The sequence below is a fragment of the Caretta caretta genome, chromosome 19 (assembly GCF_965140235.1).
Source record: "Caretta caretta isolate rCarCar2 chromosome 19, rCarCar1.hap1, whole genome shotgun sequence".
Lineage (NCBI taxonomy): Eukaryota > Metazoa > Chordata > Testudines > Cheloniidae > Caretta > Caretta caretta.
Genome location: NC_134224.1, coordinates 3590530 through 3614746, shown reverse-complemented (window position 1 = coordinate 3614746; position 24217 = coordinate 3590530). Strand labels below are relative to the sequence as shown.

The 24217-nt window shown below is 46.2% G+C and overlaps 1 protein-coding gene across 1 annotated transcript in view; it reads right to left on the bottom strand.

Annotated features, from left to right (window-relative positions):
* The window catches only part of C19H1orf216 (chromosome 19 C1orf216 homolog), an 88743-nt gene that overhangs the window by 20746 nt on the left and 43780 nt on the right, over positions 1-24217 (bottom strand). Inside the window, exon 4 of the mRNA XM_075121287.1 lies at positions 6650-6766. The gene's annotated coding sequence lies outside the window, so the exon portion shown is untranslated. The remainder of the gene's footprint in view (positions 1-6649; positions 6767-24217) is intronic.

Genomic DNA, 24217 nt, shown 5'->3' with positions numbered 1-24217 from the left:
TGTGACATGATGCCAAGAGCCTGCACAGGTGTCCCCATTTCCAATCTGCTATAGATCTGAGCTTTGTAAGAGTTTCTTCCCTCCCAGTTCATGGGGAGAGGAGCAAGCAAGGGCCCAGGGAAGAGCAGGGATGTGGCTAGTGGAACCTTGACTACACAATCCCACCAGCCCTCGTCCTCTGCACCAAGCGGAGAGAAACAGAAGCTATCGAACAGCCTGGGGGGGGGGGGAAAGCGGGGAGTCCATTGCCCTGGCCCCTGAGTGCTACTGAACCGGCAATGACCAGGCCCATTTCCTGGGGCTTGGTGCAGGCTCTGGGGCTTGGTCTGCTAAAAACACAATAAAAAGAAAAGGAGTACTTGTGGCACCTTAGAGACTAACCAATTTATTTGAGCATGAGCTTTCGTGAGCTACAGCTCACTTCATCAGATGCATGAAGTGAGCTGTAGCTCACGAAAGCTCATGCTCAAATAAATTGGTTAGTCTCTAAGGTGCCACAAGTACTCCTTTTCTTTTTGCGAATACAGACTAACACGGCTGTTACTCTGAAACCTAAAAACACAATGCTGCTTAGCAGTAACCATCAATGGAACAGGTGTCAGACTGAACAAGCACCTTGCAAAATTGCTAATCAACCCAGGAGATGCTTCAAAGCCTTAGTGAATAGGCTTAGAGACTGCACAAGTAAAGCAGCCCAAGAGGGGAGGAAAGAGTGGAGGGAACGAAGGGTACAATCCTTCTGTCTCCAGGGCAAAGCAGCACCAGAAAAATGACTGGCGGAACTCTCCCCTCTGCTCCACAGCATCGCTTCGGGCCCATTGCAGAACAACACAAAGTCAGCTATTCATGGGGGAGGAGGGGAGGCTCTCCCCACTTCTGTCCAGACTCCGTCCTGCAAACTGCTCCCCTGAAACTCAACCAGTGAAAAAACAAGGGACCCTGTTACCCAGCAAAGCGTAACAGATCTCACATCACAAAGTGTGTGGACAAATTACCATCCTTTCCCCCCCACTCCAAAATATCATTTGCAGTAAAATAAAAGTGAGAGTTTTTTCATCCACCCGCCCCCCCACAATTTTCATGCTTTAAAAAAAAAATTACAAATGCTCCAGATTTAAAAAAAAAAAAAAAAAAAAAAAGCCAAAGTAGCACATCCCTTTGTGCAATGCTTTTTTAAAAATCCCTGTTAAGTTCCTGTACATGCTGACAGTTTTACAATTTACATGACAGCTGGCTTGCTTGGAGGAGATCTCTGTTAATTAAAATAACACAAAGGGAAAGAAGCGAAATTGTGTCAGCGGATAATTAATTCGGAGCAGGGCACCAGGCTGCGCGCCTATCCCGCGAACAAAACTCTGCAGGAATTCACAGCTTAACGGGGCACAACTGAGCTACACCTCCCAGAGCAGTTCTGCCCTCGCGCCCTCCACAACCTTGCTGTCAGCATGGTGTGGCTGTACGGTGGAGAGTCATTTCCATACCATAGGAGGCCACACCCCTCAGCACCAGCCATGCCACTGAGACCCCGCAGAGGGATATATGTTGCCTGCAGATATTATCGTTAATATTTGTATTACAGTCGAACCTAGAGACCTCTTTGTGCTAAGTGCTGTATGTTCCTATAGTTTGAAGGCGTTTGGATCCATTTATTATTATTTATATTACAGTAGTGCCTTGAACTCCAGCAAAGATGGGGGCCTGTTGTGCTGGATGCTGCACAGATGCATAGGAAAAGACAATCCCTGCCCCAAAGAGCTTACAATTTAAGTAGACAAGACAGACAAAGGATGGGAGAAAGGAAGGATCATTATCCCCATTTTACAGATGGGAACTAATGCCCAGAGAGACCCAGAGTCACCCAGGGACTCTGTAGCAGAGCTAGGAACTGAGCCAAGATCTCCTGAGCCCACATTCCCTTAACAAAGCTGATGGGCCAGTCTAGCTCCTATTTAAGTCAATCGCAAGAATCCCACTTTAGAAGCAGGGCCCAGAAAGAATACAGCTTTGGCGGAGTGAAGCATGTGGTTGTTTGCTCAGGAATGGGCTAAACCAGTCAGAATTGACTCCAGCTTTGGGCTGAAACTTGAACTGTTTCAGATCTGAACTTTCTCAAAACTCTACATTCCTCAGCTCCAAGGATCTGGTTCAGGTTCAGCACTACTAATTCCATCATCCCAGCCCTGCCTCACTCTGCCAAGGTCCCTTGCCATCATTATTATCTCAGATGGGAACAGGTTGAGTTTGTATCAAAAACACAAAGCCAAACAGAAACCAACTAGAGCTCCCTGGCTTTCAGTTGGAAGGCTCAGTGGCCAGAAAGTGTAGGAGCCACTTGCTGTACCTTGCAGCCCATCCAGCTTGACTTGCCATTGGCGTCAGAGAGAGAAAAGCCAGCCAACCACCTCCATTGTTCTACTCACTGGTCTTTTCAGTGCCACCAGCCCTGGGCCAGCTACAGTGGAGGCCAATCGTGTTTCTCACAGCAGGCTGGCTTGGTTATCTCCCTGTTCCAGCACTGATCATCTCAGGGAAGGCTATCAGAAGTGGATCCGGAGACGATGGAGCAGTGCACTCACAGAGATGAGCTATGTCCTTCTTGGCCGAACTGCAAATCTTCCAGGGTCTGCCCTTCCCACTGAGCCATACAGACAGTTCCTGAAGGGGGCAGGAGCTCCCAGGTGGGCATGGATGTTATATGGCACCATGATCCCAGAAATGTTGCTCAGCTTACAAAATGAGTACTATCATGCAGTATCTATCTATCTATCTAATCTATCACCGCACACATCATCATGGTGTTATTTGGCTGGGGCGGTGGAGGAGGCAGGGAAACAGAGCTGTGCAGAGACACACGGCTGCAGAAAGGAGAGCTGATGCATTGACTGGGCATCCCTCCAGGGTGCCTGTGCTGAGCAGATTTCGTTAGGTCTGTCTTGGGAGTGCCAGCAGTGGTATTACAAAGAGGGAAATAGCTCCTTCAGGGAAGGACTCATAACAGGATTTAACTGGGGCCGAACTAAGCTCCCTTAGCCATGACCCTTAGGCTGCCTGCTGAGCACAGGATCGGGGAGCAGGCTGAGTGCATCCCCAAGCTTTGGGTAGGTGTAACTCTGCCAGCTTGTCCTTAACCTCGCACACTATCTGCTGTTGCAGCCCTTTCACCTAGTCCATGCCCAGGAAGCTGTCTCCTGATCTAGCAGCAGCTGCTGGGATGGCAGGGGAAGCCAGCTCTGTCATCTCATGGGTGACAGGAGAGGTCCCGGACGACTGGGGAAGGGCTAACCTGGGGCCCATCTTTAAAAAGGGGAGAAAGGAGAAACTGGGGAACGACAGAACACTCAGCCTGACCTCGGTACCCGGGACCCTACTAGAGCAATGTCTAAAACATTCAATTTGCGAATACCTGGAGGACGAAGAGGTGATCGCTAGCAACCCGCCTGGATTTACCAAGAACAAATCTTGCCAAACCAGCCTGATTTCCTTCCTTGACAGGACGACGGGTTTGGTAGAGAGGGGGGATGCGGTGCACATAATGCCGGACACCAGCAAGGCTGTTGACACATCCCACGTGACATCCTGATGAGTCAGCTGGAGAAATGTAGAACTACCACTAAGAACAACCAGTGGTAAAACTGCCATTAAGTGGATCTGTAATTGGCAACCCCAAACAAAGAGTAACCATTAATGGAATGATGTTGGATTGGAGGGAGATCTCAAGTGGAGTTCCACAGGGATCTGTTCTGGGTCCGGTGCTGTTTAACGTCTTTATTAATGACCCAAATGTAGGAATAGTGAGCATACTGATCAAACCTGCAGATGACACAAAGCTAGCGGGAGTTGCCAATACTTTGGAGGACAGGGCTAAAAAGCAGAGGGATCTTGATAATTTGGAGAACTGGGCTATAGCCAACAAAATGAAATTCAACAGAGACAAATGTCAGGGGCTCCACTTAGGGAAGAAAAACTAAATGCACAAATACAGAATGGGGGAAAACTCACTTGGCAGCAGCACTGCTGAGAAGAATCTGGGAGTTGTGGTGGATCACACTTCAACATGAGTCAGCAATGCGATGCTGTTGCAAAAAAAGCAAATGCAATTTTGGGTTGCATTAACAGAGGCATAGCATGCCAGTCACAGGAGGTGAAAGTACCACTCTACTCAGTGCTGGTTAAGCCTCAGCTGGAGTACTGCGTCCAGTTTTGGTCATCAGTATATAGAAAGGATGTAGAGAAATTGGAAAGGATCCAGAGGCGAGTGACAAAGATGATCAAAGGGGCGGAATGCCGCAATATGAGCAAAGGTTGAAGGAACTGGTACGTTTAGTTTGAAAAAAAGGAGATTAAGAAGGGATCTGATAGTGGTCTTCAGACACTTGAAAGGCTGCCATAAAAAAAGATGGAGAAAAGTTGTTGTCTTTTCCACAGAGGGCAGGACAAGAGACAATGGGTTCAAACTACAACATAGCAGATTTAGATTAAATCTCAGGAACTTCCTAAGTGGAAGAACAGGAGGACAATGGAACAGATGCCTAGGGAGGTGGTGGAAGCTCCTTCACTGGGGGTTTTCAAAAGGAGGTTGGAGCCATCTGTTTTGGATAGTTTAAACGCAACAAATCCTTCATCTTGGCAGAGGGTTAGACTAGATGACTGTTGCAGTCCCTTCTAATGCTAGGATTCTATAATTCTATGATCTCAGACATGGATGCACTCTCCGTGTCGCTGTAAGTGCTGGGGCTGAAAAGAAAAGTCACCATCACACCCTCTAAGGAATGTAACAAGCCCTCTGCAGTTTGATGCTATGGGATTTGCACCCAGTCCTGGCAGCATTTCGGCAGTGGCTTGTCTAACTGGGTGCACTTGGGGTTCTTTCCATGTATTGATTAGGGTGTTGCCAGACAACTGCATTCTCTGCAATGGGACTGAATTGTATGCACTTCAGTCACTTCAAATGTATGCACGTCTCAGACTCAGCATCCTCAGATTTTATTTGTTTTTGAAACTTTGGGGTTTAATTTTGTGTCTCTTAAAATAAAGGTATGGAAACAAGGAAGGTGCAGGGAGGTGCTGGGCAATGTTCCCTGTGAGACTCTGCCAGTGCATCTCAGTCCAGACCCACAGCCACTCATTGCTATGCCAGTCCTGCCAATGAATATCTATATCTCCAGCTGTTTGTCTATGGATTTCTAACCCTGACCTGCAATTCCCCCAATCTGCACTTCCAGGCACAAGCTGAGACAAAAGCTGAGTGAATAGTGGTTTATTTTCCTCCTAAACATTCATCTGGATTCTTCTTTTAAACAAATGTGCTTCCTCTGTGTTTTCAACTCTTGTGTTTGCTTTCCATGTTTGTTCTAGCCAAAGAGTTTGCTGGCAAGAAGGTTTGCTGAAAGAACAAATGTTAAGCAAACGTTGCAGAATTTTCATGGGAAGTGAATTTCAGATTCATATTCATGTGCATTTCCACCAGAAACAGGATTTGAAGAGGAATGCTTATCCAGTCAGGGAACAGAGATGATACCATGTGACTATACATTCAATCAGAACAGTTCAAATTGTAATTTTGAGTATTAAATATTTATAAGGAGGAAAACTGACAATATAGCAGGAAATTGCAAACACAGAGAGGCAAAATTGGTTGTATAAATCACCTGTTACAAACTATTCCCAGAACTCTATGTCAGACAGTCAGGGTGGGATTTCAGAAGCTCCTAAGTGATTGAGGAGCAAAAGTCCTATTGAAAGTCAGTGGCACCCTTTTGCTGGTGTACTGCACTATCCGTGTGTAGAACTGCACCATTTGCCCTCCTACATGCCCATCTATTTCATGTCTGAAATCTGGGGTGGTCAGTTGAAAAAAAAACCTTCTCCAGACTCTTAAAATCAACTCACACCTCTGCAGGCTGGGAGCTCTGGGAATGATCGCACCCTTGATAATAACTGCTTTTTCTCTTAAGCTAAAACCTTCAGTGTCTCTACATTTTTCTCCCAGCAAGAAGCTAGAGGGGGAATGATTAACTAACAGTGACAAGGACCCTGCTAATACCATGTGCATATCAAATACTCCCACATCACACCCCTAAACCCATTCATCACAGACACATACCCCTCTCACACACATGCATCTCCTCTTGCACAAACACCTGCCCCCACTCACATTCCCCACACGCTCCTGTCACATTCACATCCAGCACATACGTCCTGTAACAGGAGCTCATAAACCACACTTGCACAAGCTCTCACATCCATCACAGATACCCCCATCACACACACACACACTTTCTGCATAGACTCACACGCATTTCTCAGGGTTCACAGTGCTTGTGGCTGCAGAGTGGGTTTTGCACTGGGGGATTAGTGAGCCCATGCATAAACCCAGCTGTGACTATCTCATTCTCCTGTGGTTTCGTTTTCTATGGTCACAAAGCAAATTTTGACATTACAATCCAGACGTCAGCCCTCATGGGTCAAGATCTTATTGTTGTGATTTCACCTAAGAGGGCCCAAACGCTCATAGAGTCCACTGTTCAGCTCCAAACCCAGAACAAGAGGGTCACTTTGAAGTCTGGAGCCAAACTGATTTTTACACATAAAGGATTTGCAACCACACATGCCACAACAGAGGAACCTGCTGCACTGGCAGGAAAAAAACCTGGCTGCCTTGGCATCTGTTCCAAGGAGAAACTCTGAAAATGCAGGAGGCCTCTCAGCTGGTTCTGGATTCAGGAACCCAGGAGACTGGAAAAGGGAGACATCTCGGCATGAATATCTGAAAGAGAGAAAAACAACGAGGGTAGGGTGACCAAACTGCAAATGTGAAAAATCAGGACAGGGGGTGGGGGTAATAGGAGCCTATATAAGAAAAAGACCCCAAAATTGGGACTGTCCCTATAAAATCAGGACATCTGGTCATCCTAAACGAGGGACAGAGGGAGGAAAAGCAAGCAAGCCAGTACGATGCTTGTCTAGAGCTTGCAGTATACCTGGCTCCAGTCAGTAGTATCACTCAAGATGGGCTGAAGTCACATGATGTGGAGGTTTATAAGCAGAGTGCGTGGGTCTGGGGTTTGAGTCTGATCCATTCTAAAATTCAGACCCAGAACTGGATTTTGAAGGCCTGCAAAGTTCTGAGGGGCTTGGGATGATGATTTCAAGTAATCAGACCTTCACTCTTGTGAGCACTAAACGTAGCCTTTCCCGACCCCCAGACGAACTCCTTACACTAGTGAATCACAGTGAGATACACCCCGCCACTGCCAGAGCAGACCTTACCCCGGATGTGCCCCTGGTGCCCAGATCCCAAATGGGACCTGCACGCGGTTTGCAAACAACTGGGCTTGGAAAATGAAACCCATGTTCCCAGCAAACCAGTCTCCTTCTGTTTACATCAATATATGTAAAACTGACCACTCAGCAAGTTGGAGTTAAAGTTATGCTTAGTTAACTATTCTGCTGCTTTCTCTTGCAGCCTTTTAGTGTGCTGATCAGGCGAGCTTAGAGATGGGGGAAAGGAGAAAAAAATAAGGCAGAAAGGAAAGAGAAAGAGAAGCCCAGGGCTCCAAAGCAGCTGAGGTGTCAAAGACAAAGATTTAATGAATGTGCCTGCGGTTCACCTGAACAGATGAGCACAAGCTAGAAGGAAAGAACGAAGAAAATGGAAAAAAGAAAGGATCATTTTTCAGATTGGCAGCTCCCCTTGCAGACATCTTTTAACAAGAAAAAAACGGACTCCAGCCTTGCTCTTAAAGGGCCAGCGTTGTTATTCTGTTTCATGGCAGCGGGTAGGGTACTCCGGTCCTACCAAGTGGGATCCGATCTTGTTCTAGTTAGTAGGCAGTGGACGGTGGGGTGCAGCAAGAAGGGTGTTATGGGTCCAGATTTCTCCTCCCGGTCATATTGATTGGTTGGGTAATGATTCCCCTCGACCCTTGGGTGTCCTTACAGAAGAAAAGTAACAGGAATGGACAGTGCCTCACTCCAGACCCTCCTTGGCTATGAAAAAAGGAGTACTTGTAGCACCTTAGAGACTAACCAATTTATTTGAGCAATGATCAGTCTACACTTCAGCTCCTTCTTCTCACATCTGCACGGCTAGGGCAGTGTTGGCTTGGGAAGGCCAGTGTCCCCACTCATCAGCGTGTACTGGCAATGGCAACGTTTTTCTGTGATGGCTGCCATCTTGGCCAACGCCCCATGGATTGAACTAGGTACCTCCAGAGCTGAACGCAGCCACCTCTTTAGCTGGGGGCTGAAAGAGACTCAGCCACTGTGTGTCAGGGGGCACGTGCGCACTGACAGAGGGCTACACTTCCACGGCTGGTGAAAGAGGAAAGGGAGTCCCTGCCCCCCCCCACCCCCCATTACCAGCCCATGAGCTGCTGAGCCAGCAGGCATGGAGAGGTCTCTTAGGCTTTGTCTACACTAGCACTTTTGTCAGCAAAACTTTTGTTGTTGGGGGTGATTTAATTATGCAGGTGGGAAAGCTCTACACAGAGCAGGTACACAGGAGACCACTGTGAGGTCCATGGTGTAGACATAGCCTTAGTGATTGTAACAGGAGGCTGGGGAGGTAGGATTCTTCTGTTAGTGCTGTTGGTTGGAGCCCTGCAGAGAGCTCTAGGTTAATCAACACCTGGTCACTGGGGTCAGGTGTGGTTCATCTGACTCCACCCTGAACAGAAGGGAGGTGGGAGCAGCAGCCCTCTAGCAGAGGGAACTAGGGTCTGGAATAGGATCTCTGGGCTGCTCAGCCTAGAGGAGATGATATGGGTTGGGGGAAGAAGAAGCCCTAGGATCAGCCACGCCTATGGCTTAGTTGGGATTTCATGCAGTGCTATTTTGGAATGAGTTTTTAGTTAATAATACTAGCCCCCAGCAGAGGGTGACTTTCTTACTCCAGGACAAGTGCATAGGTTTTGTTTGGAGCTGGGCAAGGACTTATTGCCTTAGGAGCATGGCTGTGAGAGATTACATGGTAGCGTTTCAGAGATGGATGGAGAAGCACTCGCAGAAGCTACAGCAAGATCAGGCAAAGCTGTCAACTCATGTATCACGGCACCCACAGATCCCTTTCCAAGGCAAGAGAAATTCAATAAGTAGCCTGCTGGGAACATTAATCTGTATCCTGAGCATTTTACTAAATATGTTTTAGAAAAAGCCAGTGCAGGTCACTGGTTCTTCACATAGCCAGAAAGATTAACTGTGTGCGCACACAGCCCAATACATGCACCCGGCGCCCACACACTGTGTGCACACACAGCCACGCAATGCATGCACCCGGCACCCACACACTGTATGCACACACAGCCACACAATACATGCACCCGGCACCCACACACTGTGTGCACACACAGCCACGCAATGCATGCACCCGGCACCCACACACTGTATGCACACACAGCCACACAATACATGCACCCGGCACCCACACACTGTGTGCACACACAGCCCAATACATGCACCTGGCACCCACACACTGTGTGCACACACAGCCATGCAATGCATGCACCCGGCACCCACACACTGTATGCGCACACAGCCACACAATGCATGTACCCGGCACCCACACACTGTGTGCACACACAGCCACACAATACATGCACCCGGCACCCACACACTGTGTGCACACACAGCCACACAATACATGCACCCGGCACCCACACACTGTGTGCACACACAGCCACGCAATACATGCACCCGGCACCCACACACTGTGTGCACACACAGCCCAATACATGCACCCGGCACCCACACACTGTATGCACACACAGCCATGCAATACATGCACCCGGCGCCCACACACTGTATGCACACACAGCCACGCAATACATGCACCTGGCGCCCACACACTGTATGCACACACAGCCACGCAATACATGCACCTGGCGCCCACACACTGTATGCACACACAGCCCAATACATGCACCTGGCACCCACACACTGTATGCACACACAGCCACGCAATGCATGCACCCGGCACCCACACACTGTGTGCACACACAGCCCAATACATGCACCCGGCGCCCACACACTGTATGCACACACAGCCACGCAATACATGCACCTGGCGCCCACACACTGTATGCACACACAGCCCAATACATGCACCCGGCACCCACACACTGTATGCACACACAGCCACGCAATGCATGCACCCGGCACCCACACACTGTGTGCACACACAGCCCAATACATGCACCCGGCGCCCACACACTGTATGCACACACAACCACGCAATACATGCACCCGGCGCCCACACACTGTATGCACACACAGCCACACAATACATGCACCTGGCGCCCACACACTGTATGCACACACAGCCACACAATACATGCACCCGGCGCCCACACACTGTATGCACACACAGCCACACAATACATGCACCTGGCGCCCACACACTGTATGCACACACAGCCACACAATACATGCACCCGGCGCCCACACACTGTATGCACACACAGCCACGCAATACATGCACCCGGCGCCCACACACTGTATGCACACACAGCCACGCAATACATGCACCTGGCGCCCACACACTGTGTGCACACACAGCCCAATACATGCATCCGGCACCCACACCCTAGAGCAGGCAGATCCAGTCTCAGTAATGCATCTGTGGCAGGGTACATACAGACATCCTGATTGCCAACTAATCTGCAGACATGTGACACAGACTCTTTCAACTCCAGAACACTTGTGCTAAAGAAAAATCCTCCATTAATTGCTGTAGTTAAGGCTTTCTTCTTTTATAGGCTACAAAGTCGCATGCGATGACCAGGTCTGACACTCCATCTAGCAGAGGGTAGTGCTGCATGTACTCTAACCAGAACCTTACATAACATACTTAGCCACATAGTATTCGTACAGACACACATGCAGTTCCAATCATACCTACATAAAGAGGTCTGCACAGTCACACAGATAACCCCACCTCCATTTGCTCGTGAACTCACACGCCCGTTCGTGTCTTGATAGGCAGACACTTTCCGCAGACGGACAGCCTCCCGTCACAGATACCTCTGAGATACACATGATTTATTGTTGGGTTTTTTGTTTGTGACTTATTCCTCCAGAAGGAAGTTAAAAGTCAGAACATGAGAGAGATTTGGGTATGAGGTTCCTTTGCAATTCACCAAAATAGAGATTTTTCCCAGTGGCTCTTCACAGATTCTTTTCTGTGTCTCTTCAGAACCATTTCTCATGGATATCTTATTCTTCTCTAATCTGTTCCATATCCAGGTAATTGGCCATGATTTTTATCTGGCTTTTCTCTTTCAAATGTCTAGAGAAAACTATTTTAATGAAACTATATTTAATACAAAGGGTTCCAAGCCTGCACCCTCACTTCCTCTCTGCTCAAATGTCCACCCAGGATCATCTAGCTAAACTGGGGAGAGAGAGATCAGCAAGAATAATCCCTTAGAAAACCCACAGCCACAAGGGTGGCAAATTTACACCTCTCAAGGATCCTCCAGGCACTAGGAGGTGTAAAGAACATCTCAATTCCTCCAGCACTGCCCATTCTAAAAGATCCCAAAGCAAATTTGAACCTATAACTACAGGATTCAATTCACTCAACTACCAAAATACAGCCACATCTGGTGTGCAAGGTGGTAGCTTTCTGCAGCACTACATGTCACACTTTGGAGCAGGAGCTTACGATGAAACCCTCAGACGTTAGCCTGTTCTCACTCAAAAATTGGCCACAATCCAGAAGCTGAAATATGTTCTCTGTACTGGAGATGAAGACTTGAATTCTCAATTACACTAAGGCCCCGTTACACTGCTCTGGTAGTATAAAGGTGTTAGTACAAGGGTATGTCCGTGCTTCGAGCTGGGGGGTATAATTCCCAGCTGGAGGAGACATACTCGCACAAGCTTTGATCAGGCTAGTGGGCTAAAAATAGAGTGTAGCTGTAGCAATGTGAGCCAAGGGAGGGGCTAGTCACCCCAAGTATCTACCTGTCCGGGACCATTGGCGTGTACCTGGGGTGGCAAGCACTCTTACAGCTCGTGCTACATTAGCTACACTCTATGAGAGCTAACACAGGTATGTCTCCTCGAGCTGGGAATCACACCCCCCACTCAAAGTGTAGACATAACCTGTAGGAAAATCAGACCCAAATTGAGCAGATGGCTCAACTGATGACCCAGGTAAGGCCACATCAGTAGTCAAAATTCCTATTCCACAAGGTAATGCAGATTTATAGAGAATTATCGGGAGAGGACAATGTTTGTTTCACTGTAAATGTCTGATCAAAAAGCCCTTTCAAGTAGTCGCTGGCAGATGCTAAAAACACTGATCCTCGGTTTTCACATATTAGGCTTTAACTACTGATAAGTTAGCTGCATTGTTAGGAGATGCATCTTCCATCGGATAAGGTGCATGATGCTTTATGCAGAAATTGCAGCCTGTTGCACTTCCGCTGAACTCTCTAAGCAAGGCAGAAAGAAACGATGCCCAGTTTGTAAAGCAAATGCTAGCAACAGAGATTAGTAACTTCAAAGACCACTGGTATATAAGAGAGAGGAAAGGTACATGTCAAAACTGACTGCAAACCATTGGAAAAAGAAAAGGAGGACTAGTGGCACCTTAGAGACTAACCAATTTATTTGAGCATAAGCTTTTGTGAGCTATAGCTCACATGCATCCGATCAAGTGGGCTGTAGCTCACGAAAGCTTATGCTCAAATAAATTGGTTAGTCTCTAAAGTGCCACAAGTACTCCTTTTCTTTTTCCGAATACAGACTAACGCGACTGCTACTCTGAAACCATTGGAAAGTTTATTTGGGTGAAATCTGCCTGGCCTCATCAAAGTCAATGGACATTTTACCAGAGACTTCACCGGGACCAGGATTTCATCCCATGTGTCTTTAGCACCATCTAGAATCCAGAGCATCACGGTGAATCTGCAAAAATATGCTCTCTGTGTGGAGTATCAATCAGATAATGCACTGTACAATAGCAGGGCAGTTAACAGATCAACACCTGGCAATAGTGGTGAACATGAAAGACATACAGTGAGAATATTGCTTTTACCACCTTAAAATGATAAGGATCCTAGATCACCAACCGAGCACTCTTTCTCCCTTCAAGTCCTTCCCTAAAACTCGCTTTGTCCACAATGTCCAACATGAAGTGAACATGGATTAATATGTCTACCCTGCAAAGTTGACAACAAAAGTTTTGTCTTTCACAGGTACTTTAAAAAGCCCCCCACAGCGAAAGACAAAAGTTTTGCCGATGCAAGTGGCAGTGTGAACGCGGTTTTGTCGGCAGGAGCGCTCTCCTGCCGACAAAGCTAACGCTGCTCACAGGGCTGGAAGTATTTTGTTGGCAAAAGTGCCGACAAAGTACCAACAAAGAGCATTTACACACTCTGACTTTGGTGTAAACAAGCCCCTTAGTATAACCTGACAATGGACTCCAGTTCTTAAGTGCAGAATTTCAGGAATTCACTAAGATTTTCTAAAAAGAAAAGGAGTACTTGTGGCACCTTAGAGACTAACCAATTTATTTGAGCATAAGCTTTCGTGAGCTACAGCTCACTTGCATCCGATGAAGTGAGCTCTAGCTCATGAAAGCTTATGCTCAAATAAATTGGTTAGTCTCTAAGGTGCCACAAGTCCTCCTTTTCTTTTTGCGAATACAGACTAACACGGCTGTTACTCTGAAACCTAAGATTTTCTAGTTATCCTGTCACAAAATGTCCTCTCCAAATTACTCACAGAGGAATGGAATGGCCAGGAGAGCTGATCATCAGCGAAAAATATCCTTAAAGGGAGCAGAACACAACAATAGAAGATGTGTAAGTAATCCTATTGGATCTTAGAAGTGCACCAGCAGAAGCAGTGGCTTCACAGAGAAGATGCTACTGAGAAGATACATAAGGAATCCGTTTTCCACAAGGGTGCTGGGTCCAAGTAGCCTTAGGTAGAAATCACAAGATAATTGGACTGGAATGAGAATTGTATGCTTTCCCCCATCTCTAAAATGGGGATCTTGATATTGGCCTGCCTTTGTACAGGTAAAAAACACTAGATAAGAGGTAGGTAATGTTACAATTTTAAGTCATGTTAGTGACCATCTCTTGAGACAACCAGACAGATACACACGGGACTCAGATCAAATCTATGTGACTTTGAAAAATAGTTTCAGCATCTATTGACCAAACTGTACATTAAGATATTTCATAGTAAAAAATGCTGCCTTGGGGGAATTAACATAGATAAAAAGAAAAGATATATAAGGATAAGTATCAAGTTGCTGATATCTAGAGGTAGCCCAAAATGCCAACTGGGTTTTGAGGAAAATTTCAGGAAAAAATGTTTCTTTTCCCCTCAAATTTCTTGGAATTTTGTTTGTTTGTTTTTTGTTTTCCAATGAAAAACTGCAACCCCAACGTTTTTGTTTTCTTGCCCCTCGACCCCTTTTCTCTCCCTTTCTTCCACTGGTAAAATGGAAAAAGGGAGGTGGGAGGGGGCAAGAAAACTGAAATATTTAAACAAAAAATGTCTCAGTTTGTGGTGGGGTTTTGTTTGTTTTTTTCAATTTTTCAGTGAAAAAGCAAAAAATTTCCAAATACATTAAAAATATCAATGAACATTTTCATTTCAGGAAATTTTTGATGAAAAATGGTCTGGGTGGAAAATTTTGTGATAGGACTCTGAGGATGCCCGGTGTAAAAGGTATTATCACATATATCATGTGGTATCTATAGAGATACAAGTCAATATCTACACACATGTCTGATCTAAATCTAGATCAGACAATCAATCTCTACACAGAGAGAAAACTGGACTTTTTCAGAATCCTGAGCAGACTAAGGATGAGCTGAGTGCTCATCCAATTAATAAAAACTGCTTTCTTTACCTCCTCTCCTGACAGACTTGACTTCTGAGTGCTTATTAAACATTACAGATGAGGGAGCGAGGCTGAGGTGAGGCAGAAGATAGCTAGTATTTCAGGTGCTCAGGGCAGGTAAACACCTGCTTGCAATGCAGACCTCTGCGTTCCTTTCGCGTGATAATCAGCCCAAACAGAATTTACTTGCCCAGAGGCAGCCAAAGCTAGTGAATAACTCTTGATCCCAGAGGAATTGCAGAAGCAGGTCACAAGGTCAGTGCAGCTGAGCTGAGGATGAACAAAGTCAAATCAGAACAGACTTGCTAAACTTTAAACACTTGGCTTAGTGTTTTATATTCCAGCCTGGGCCCTGAAGCACATGGATTCTTTGACAGGATGTAATAAAATATGCTTATGGATGCTAGCAGATTGGGGTTTCATTTTTAATGTATAGAATTGAATTTGTTTGCAGTAAGATCTGGACACCTGTGTCCAATGACTGGATGCCTCACCCCGGGACCCTGCCAACTAAATGATATTTTTTAAGCACGCAAAGATTTAGGGCTTGATTCTCCCTGCACCTTGTGCAATTGTTTACGACAGTGAGAAGTCAGTGTAAAATGCTTCCTTTCTGATTTTGTAGTAGTTGACTCCTCCTCCCCCTTTGCACGGGGATGAATGGCTGCACAAGGTGCAGGACAATGGTGAATAAGTCCTTGGGAAGTTTATTTTGTATTTCTTTTCATTTTCATGCAGCCTCTGAGCTTCCTGGGACTGCTGGGTATTGGAAGCAGAAGTGCCAAAACACAAGCAAGCAGAAATCCATTCTCAGGGCCTGTCTATGATGCATCTTTCTCTAAATTAGACAGGGCTTCAGGCTCTTTCCAGACCTTTCCTTAATTCAGTTTTACTCCTGGGGGAATTCTACACAACAGTGCATGCACCAAATTTATGTGCCCCGCAGATTTCTTTGCTTCCCCTCAGAAAAATGACTTTCTGACGGGGAAGCAAAGGGAAGCCAAAGAGTGGTCAAGAGACCCTCCCCAGCAGTATGTTTCAGGACAGCCAGCAGAGCGGTAAATCACTGTGGGGCTGGGGGCAGGACTGGGGAAGACCAGGCTGGTTGCTCCTACCGTGTGCCAGGCTCACTGCTAATGCCGGCTGGGCTGGAGAGGATGGGACTTCCTCTTCCCCCACACGACATCCGGGGCTGGGTCAGACCTTCCCCCAGATTTCTCCCCAGCTGCAGAAAGCTCTGCAAACTCCCACCTCTCCTCCCCCACCCCCGCACTTCCTGCATCCATCGCTCCTCAGCTGTAGGGGGAGGGATCAGTGTCAGGAGAAGCTGGTGATGAGGGGTTTCTAGGACATCTCAATGGTTGTTAGGGTTGGGTGCAGTCTTCCCACTGAGTCTGTGTCCCAGGGGGTGCTGCACGGTGATCTCCAACTTCTGTGCAGCCAGTGGCCTGTGATCCCCACTGCTATGCTTGAGCCTCCACATTTATTTGGCAAATAAAATTTGCAGAACTTTAAAATATTGAGCACAGCATTTTTAATTTTTTGGCGCAGAATTTTTAATTTTTGGCGCAGAATGCCCTCAGGAGTAGAACTTTATTCTAACCGTCTTGTGCCTAGCTCCATTTCATGTGGGTGTTGGCACCTTGGATGCCACACTGTGAAGAGTTCAACCAAAGCTGTGAATTGGAACACTTTGCGCTGCCATTTTAAATGGCCATGGCCTACAGATAAATGGAATGTTAAAGGCAAGTGAGTCTGGCTACACAGGAGGTGCATTTGGTAGCACAAGGAGTGCTCATTGGCCACAGAGAGCCTAGGTGAGGTAGCACCAGACATACCCATGTGCCAGATGTACACCGTATTTCTGGCAATATGAAAGATACGCATTTGCCAGTCACACCCAGAGTTTAACTGATGCCATTTGCTGGTCACGCCCATCCCACATGGCATTGGTTAAATCTCTCCCCTCACTGTAACTCACACTAACCCTGGGAATTAAAGGAACAAGAACAGAAGTCAGAGCCCTCCTGTGAGAACGTCCACTTCTCCTGCTTTGCTTTTAAACCTCTTGCACGTTGTTTCCCTTGACTGTCTGGAGAGTCTGCGTTCAGCTGCTACAATTAGGGCTATCTAGGTTTCTGTTTAGCTGCGGGACAACATTTTTGAAGGCAGACTTTGATCTTGTTTCCTAAGAGTTTTTTCTTTCCTTTTCATGTGTGTTTTCCCCCTTTTTGGTCTCATTACTCAGGTGAACGCTGATATTCCTGAAGGCACAGAGGCTGCAAAGCCAGACTCATTGCTCTGGTCCAGTCCGGAATGCTGTGGGCCCAGTTACTCCGCCCCCCTTCGCACACCCCACATGACAACCCCAGTCACCATAACCTGGAGGCACAGGGTTGAGATATAATTTAGTCTCCAAGCAAGTTTGTTTGCGGGCTTCTCCTGGGCAGAGGTTGCCAATTATGCTCAATATACTGAACTCTGTCATCTTAGGTTCTTGTCATGCAAAATACTAGGGTTGTTTTTTCTCTGCTGTTTTAATGACATTGTCTAGGAATCCTAAAGATGGAGCTCAGGGGATGAGGATGGATATGCTCTTAGGCCTCCTGCATGTCGTCTGCCTTCTGACCCAACATCCCCCGGGCCTCTGCTTCTGCCTGCGGTGTCTGGAGTTCACAGATATCACGCATGCCATATGGGTAACTGAATGCATGGTCATGAAAGTGTGTCCTGATGTGTGTGCACAGCACTGCCCTCTCTGGGGTGGAATGAGTATTGCTCAACAGCGTGTCATAGACCCTATGCTGCTAAAAGGATTTGAGGTTCTACTTCAGCTCACGCAAGAGAGAACTGTGCTTTCATGTCAGAAGACATATCACTTTGAACTACTGACTGGTCACAGTGTACAGCGCAGTGGCAATCGAGACTGAAGTTTTACAATAAGGTCTCAGATTTGACTGGTCACCTATCCTCTTTGATATAAGGCCTGACCTATCCTATGTTGGGACTTGAACACACTTCCTAGGCTATCAGTCAGGAGTTGAAAGTTGTGCCAAATATTGGAAAAGAGGATTTTCCCTGACACTTGCCATTAGGCCTCTGACCTGACCTAGGACCTCAGTGAAGAGGTATTAGTGAGCTCCTCCTTAGCAACCAGCTCCAGGAGTCCTGCTGTAATCATTAGAGATGACATTGGGCTGCTGACGAGAGTTCAGGAGGTTTGAAGCCAGTGCCTGGGTGAAAACTGCACTGGAGCTAAAGCTGATCACAAGTAAACAAGTAAGGAATAAATTCTGTGTTTGGAGAGAAGTCAGTGTGGGGGACACAAGTGAGGGCAGGGTTTGGTCCTAAGTGCGAGGCAGTGGGATCTAAGGGCCTGATCCAAAGTCCATGACCTAGAAGAATTAGAAGCCAAGTATTGGATTCAAACTCTTGGTTCACCATTGACTTGCTGCCTGTGGTCTTGAGCAGGTCACTTCAGCGTTCTGTGGCTTCCTTTCCACCTCTGTGAAGGGTGGCTAATGGTATCTAGTTCCAACGGGCGTGGGGCGAGGGAAGCACTGTTGCAAATGAATTAATGAATAAGCTACATTTGTCTCTGGTGCAGTTCACCCGTGCTACAGCCCGGATGAATGTGACCCAAAGCCCGTATGACACTTTAAACATAAATGGTCCTGCCAAGTTCTGCACTGAGTTGCACCCTCTGCCTTCCTTTGGGGCAGCATGCTGAGGGAAGCAGAGCCAAAGCTGGCCCATAAAGTTATGTCAGAACTATTTACAGTGTTTTAGCACAAATACGGATGCCCAGCTGTGGCTAGATCTCTGCTGGCCAACCCAGGGCCCAAATAAAGCATTTAAAGCCCTGGAAATACAGAGGTCAAGAAGAAGAAACATCGGCTGAGCAGTAATAAGGGTGGAGTTCTTCCAAATCTGTCGATCTTAGTTTACATAAGAACATGAGAACAGCCATACTGGGTCAGACCAAAGGTCCATCTAGGCCAGTATCCTGTCTGCCAACAGTGGCCAATGGCAGGCGCCCCATATGATTCCTGTTACTATAGTATCTGAGTGCCTCACAATCACATAACGTATCTAATTAATTCTCAACACTACTCCCCCACCCACAGGTGGTATTATTGGTGCCTTTTCAACACCTCTGTGATGTATCACGATATTATCTCCATTTTCCAGATGGAAAACTGAGGCACAGAGAGGCTAAGTGACTTGCCCATGGTCAAAGTCTGGGATTTGACCCCAGGTCTCCCAAGTCCTAGGTTAGTCCCCTACCCACTTGAGCATCCTCCATCTCTCCTTCCAAAACATTTGTGCCCTTCAGCTTTGGTTGTGCAATTGTAATGTCACACCTTTGAGCGGACCACTGATAGATGGGATTTGAACCTGGGAACCTCTGGATGTAAGAGCAAGAACCTCAACTGCCTGAGCCAAAAGCCCATAGCAAACCAATACACCTCTCTGCAGTCTAGCCATTCTAGAGGGAACAGATGCACTGTGTAGGTGCAGGTTGCAGAAGTGCTTTACTTTATCATCATTATTATTGCTGATCATATGTTTTGTGGTAGCACTTGGAGTCCCAGTCATGGACCAGGACCCCACTGTGCTAGGCGCTGTACAAACTTTACACATGGAGAGAAGTCTCATTGACTTCAACTACTCATATGCTGAGAGTTCGGTGTGTGAAAAATACGTAAACAAAGTAGGGACATCTTGAGACTTTTGTATTTCAGTATTATCGGACTTGGGGCCAGGAAATCAAAACTAGGCCCCAAAAATATCATGTCCCTCTAACTATAGAATTTCCTCCCAGAACAGGCCAGGCACCCATGCAGCCGTAATCTCCAGTAAAACCAAGCTCTGATTAAAACTCTGGTATCAAGTGAGTTGTAATCCTTGCCACCTCAGGGCCATTTTTTTTTTTAATCTATTAAAAACTGTTTTCTTCAAATGAAATTTAAAAAAAGGATAAGATAACAAAACTCATTGCTTTTTCATATAAAAAAGGAAGAAAAATGTCACATTTAAAAAAAAAAGTTAATAAATGGCCAAGCCCCAACAGATGGGTGTGTGTGTGCAGAATTTGCATTTTTCAGATTAACATGCACGAGCGAAGATAGAAAACGCACTCGCCCCTAGGGAAATAATTTGAGAAATCTTTGCATATTTTATTTAAAAGCATGCCGCGTTAGGCAGGGTAATAATGCAGAGCGATGGTGATTAGGTTAGGCCTGAAGGGATCACAGCCTGGGACTGTCCCTCCCTTCCTCTCGCTCATCCGCCCTTCAAACTCCCCTCATGCCGTGGTTTACTCCCCCAGACAGGGCGAAGCAATATTACACTTTAGGGGGCTTAAACCACATTCTGACCAGCATGCAAGGCCCTGGGGGCAGCATAAGCCCCTTTTCAATCCCTATCATGGGGTTTAGGTGGATAGAAAATAGGGCCTGTGTGAGACCTGGGAGGGTGAAATTTATCCCTGTGCAGACAGACCAGTACAAGCCCTAGACAGCACTTAAATCCTGCTTCAACCCATAGGTGCTGTGGCCTGGAAGGGCTGAATTTGGATGTAAGCAGGGCTGAATTTGCTGAACAGTAGGGATTCCCCCTTGTGTGCGTTTTATAAGTGGCACCCTGCCTCATCACTTTCATAAGTGACTGAGAAATGTTTCCCTGTGTTTTAAACTCCCCATCACCACCATGGCCCAGCCTTGCACCGACGCTAACTGTAGACAGGCCATTGACAGGCAGGAGACCAATGCTGACTGCCCAGTTAGAGCTAGGGTGGGAAGCAAGTTTCCCAGCCTCTGAAAATGTTCCCAAACTGGGCTGAAAAATTGAAATATTGGAAATTTTCACAAAACAAAAATCTGAAAAATGTCTTGGTTCAGGCGGATCAAAACATTTTGTTTTGATCATTTTGAAACTTTTCATTTTAATTTTGACCATTTTTAAACATTCTAATTAGTTTAAATTGCAAAAGGGAAAGTCATCTTGTACCAGAAAAACAAAACTTTTCATTTAGAAAACATCAACATGTCCATTTTGAAGCTTTTTTTTTTTTTACTTCTATTTTTTATAATTTTGATTCAAGAAATTTGTCAAAAGTTACCCTCTCCCGGGGCAAGTTTTAGTGTCAATGAATCATCATTTTGCAACAAAAAAACATTACATCATAAAGTTTCCTGACCAAGTCTGCACCAAATCCTTTGGAGTTGCAAAGAATTCTGTCTCTCCTGACTGGCAACAGGAGGGTTCATTAACACAGGGGAAAGCCTGGTCACACTCCAAAACGGGTGACCTAAACTGCATGTCTCAGTGCCATATTAAACTAAGAGCAGCTATCATTTACTATTAATATTCAATATGATGGAATAACTGTGTGGCTCTGTAATAATGAGGAGGATTTATTTCTGTTATGGCAGCACCACTAGGTATGCCAATCAAGGATCATCAGGACCCTACTGAGCTAAACATTGTACAGACAAGTAGGAAAGAAGACCACCCCTGCCCCAGGGAGTTTATAGTCTGGGGTGTCAAAAAGGATGCAATTGGTGGGGAGGGATAGCTCAGTGGTCTGAGCATTGGCCTCCTAACCCCAAAGTTGTGAGCTCAATCCTTGAGGGGGCCATTTAGGGATCTGGGGCAAAAATTGGGGATTAGTCCTGCTTTGAGCAGGGGGTTGGACTAGATGATCTCCTGAGGTCCCTTCCAACCCCGATATCCTATGGTGGAGGATAAAGAACAAGTACTTTGCAAACATTAACTGACTTATCCACACAACACTCCTGTGACTGAGAGCCAGGCAGTGTTACCCTTATAATGCATGTGGGGGATCTGAGGCACAGAGAAGTATTTATCTGGCCATCATCACTGTAGTATCTGAAAAAAGAACAAGGAGTACTTGTGGCACCTTAGAGACTAACATATTATCTGAGCGCATCATATTTACAGTATTTATCACAGCACTGCTGTAAGTTAGGGCAGGGCTTTGATTTCCCTTGTACGGATGGGATCTAAGGCACAGAGAGACTACACCAAGACTACACAGGGAATCTTGACAGGGTGTTGAATCCAGTCTCCTAAATCCCAGGTTAGTGCCCCCACTGGACTATCCTTCTTTTCCCAAGATATTAAGTGACTTCCTTAGGGCCCAAGAGGAAAACAAATCTAAGAGCTGGAATTGGGGCTCACGAGTTCCTGGCTCCTTGTCCTGTGCTCAGGACATTAGTCCATGTCTCTCAGTCCCTCCTCCTCCGCAATAAATCTTCCCATTATATGGACAGAATTGGGATGTTCCTGTGAACCGAAGGCAGCATCACTGGGTTCCATGATGGACAGATCCAGTCAGCCATCCCCTTCTCCTTCCTCCTCTTCTTTGGTACAGACACGGTGCTATAACTAGATGTGGGATTGTCGCTGTAGAGTCATGCTCCAGCAATTTAACCTATAATGGTTTCTAAACTGATTTAGTGGAAACACCCATGTGGACACTCTTATTTTAGTATTAAAGTGGCTTAGCTTAAATTGATGCCTAATCGACTAATAACCAGTTTAAAATCACATCTTAGTTAAACCAGTGCAACTTTCTTGTGTAGACAAGACCCAGCCCTGTATCTCCCTTTCTGGAGTCTCTGGGCTCTGTTCTCTATTGCCCTCATGAAGTCATTCAGACCAGGCCAAAGTGAGCATAAATGCTGCCCAATCTGAAAGGTGAGGGCTTACCCCCACTTGGCACAGGTGTAGATGCCAGTACAAGGCACAGGGCATTGGTACGCCAGGCCCTTTTCTTGACCCAGGATTGAAAACCACAAAGATGTTATTAGTCTAAACATTGTTGAAATGTATTTGACTGCATCATATATGTGGATTTTCTATGACAAGGATCCAGTAGCCAATGGGAGGCAGAATCCACTCGCTGCTAAATTGCCTCCCCAGCTGCTTTTGTACAGTGTACACAGATGGGGCAAATATTAACCTTCTTAAGCACATTAAACAGCGGGGAAAGTGCATGAACAACCCTTGTGTTTTGCTAATTGTAGCTGGTTACTCATCTCCCATATGGTGCATGGAGGAAGCATCTTTATGATGATGAAGGGTATTTTCCAGTGACACAGAAGAATAGATACCTCTAAGGGAGAAACGATAAAGACTCATCCAAAATAGACAGGAGAAGACAGTTTTACTCTCAGTTCTCCAGGCGAATTCATCACCTGGGCTTGAATTTCTGGTCTAATCTCTCCTACTCATCCTTGTTGCTCTGCATAAAGAGATGATTTATAGGATGGCTGATCCAGAAGTTTGCGGGGAGGGGGAAATAATTGAATGCCACAATTCTCAGATCTACTCTGTGAGATGGCTCATGCAGAAATCATACTGCAGCGCCAGCATTGCAGATTGGTTCCTCAGTGGTGACATCATCCAAGAAAGCAATGCCTTCTCAAGGTGTTGCACCTATTTTATGTTCTCTTTATCCAGATGAAAGTCTATTATTTTTTTGAATCTTTGTGAGCAACTTGCCACAGTGATATCATGTGGCAGGGAGTTCCACAGGTTATTCATGCTCCATTTTAAATGTGTTGCCCTTCAGTCCATTGGGTGGCCTCTTGTTCTTAGAGGATGCCAAAGGGAAAGCATCCACATTACAAACCATCTCCCACTGCAGGTAGCACACAGTGAGAGGAAAGGTGGCTTTGTGCTGAAAGCACTGGAATAAGACTCAAGACAATCTGAGTTCCTGGCTCTGCCACAGTCTTCCTGTGTGATCTTGGGCAAGTCATTTAGTCTTGGTGTGCCTCAGTTTCCCCATCTGTAAAATGGGGATAATAGTATCTCCTTTGTCCTGTCGATTTAGACTGTCAGTTCTTCAGTGCAGGGACAGTCTCTTACACTGTGCATGCAGTGTCTAGTGCAGGAGTGCTGCATGAGAAGCTTGCAATGCTATGTACATGGTCTGCAGATACGGAGGAAGTTGTATAGCACAGCTGCCAATCTAGCACCTTTCACCAGCAATTCACTTCAGCTACGTAAGATGCCTGGTCTGGCTGCCACCATACAATCAAACATGCAATATCTTCCACTGAGAATCCCCTCAAGTGAGAGTTTTGCAGATAGCCCGGTATTTACACAGCAGAACAAGGGAATTAGGAATTTGGGTACACAGACCCCTGAGGCTCCTTTGAAAATCCCAGCCTCAAAGTTCAGCCCTGAAAACTCCAAGCTCCAATTTCTGCAGGAAGATGAATCATAAAGTGAGCATGAGTGTCATTAAAGCATTTGTATCATCTTGCCCCCTTTTGAAATCAAGTAATAAATCAAGGATCATCCCTTAAAATACTT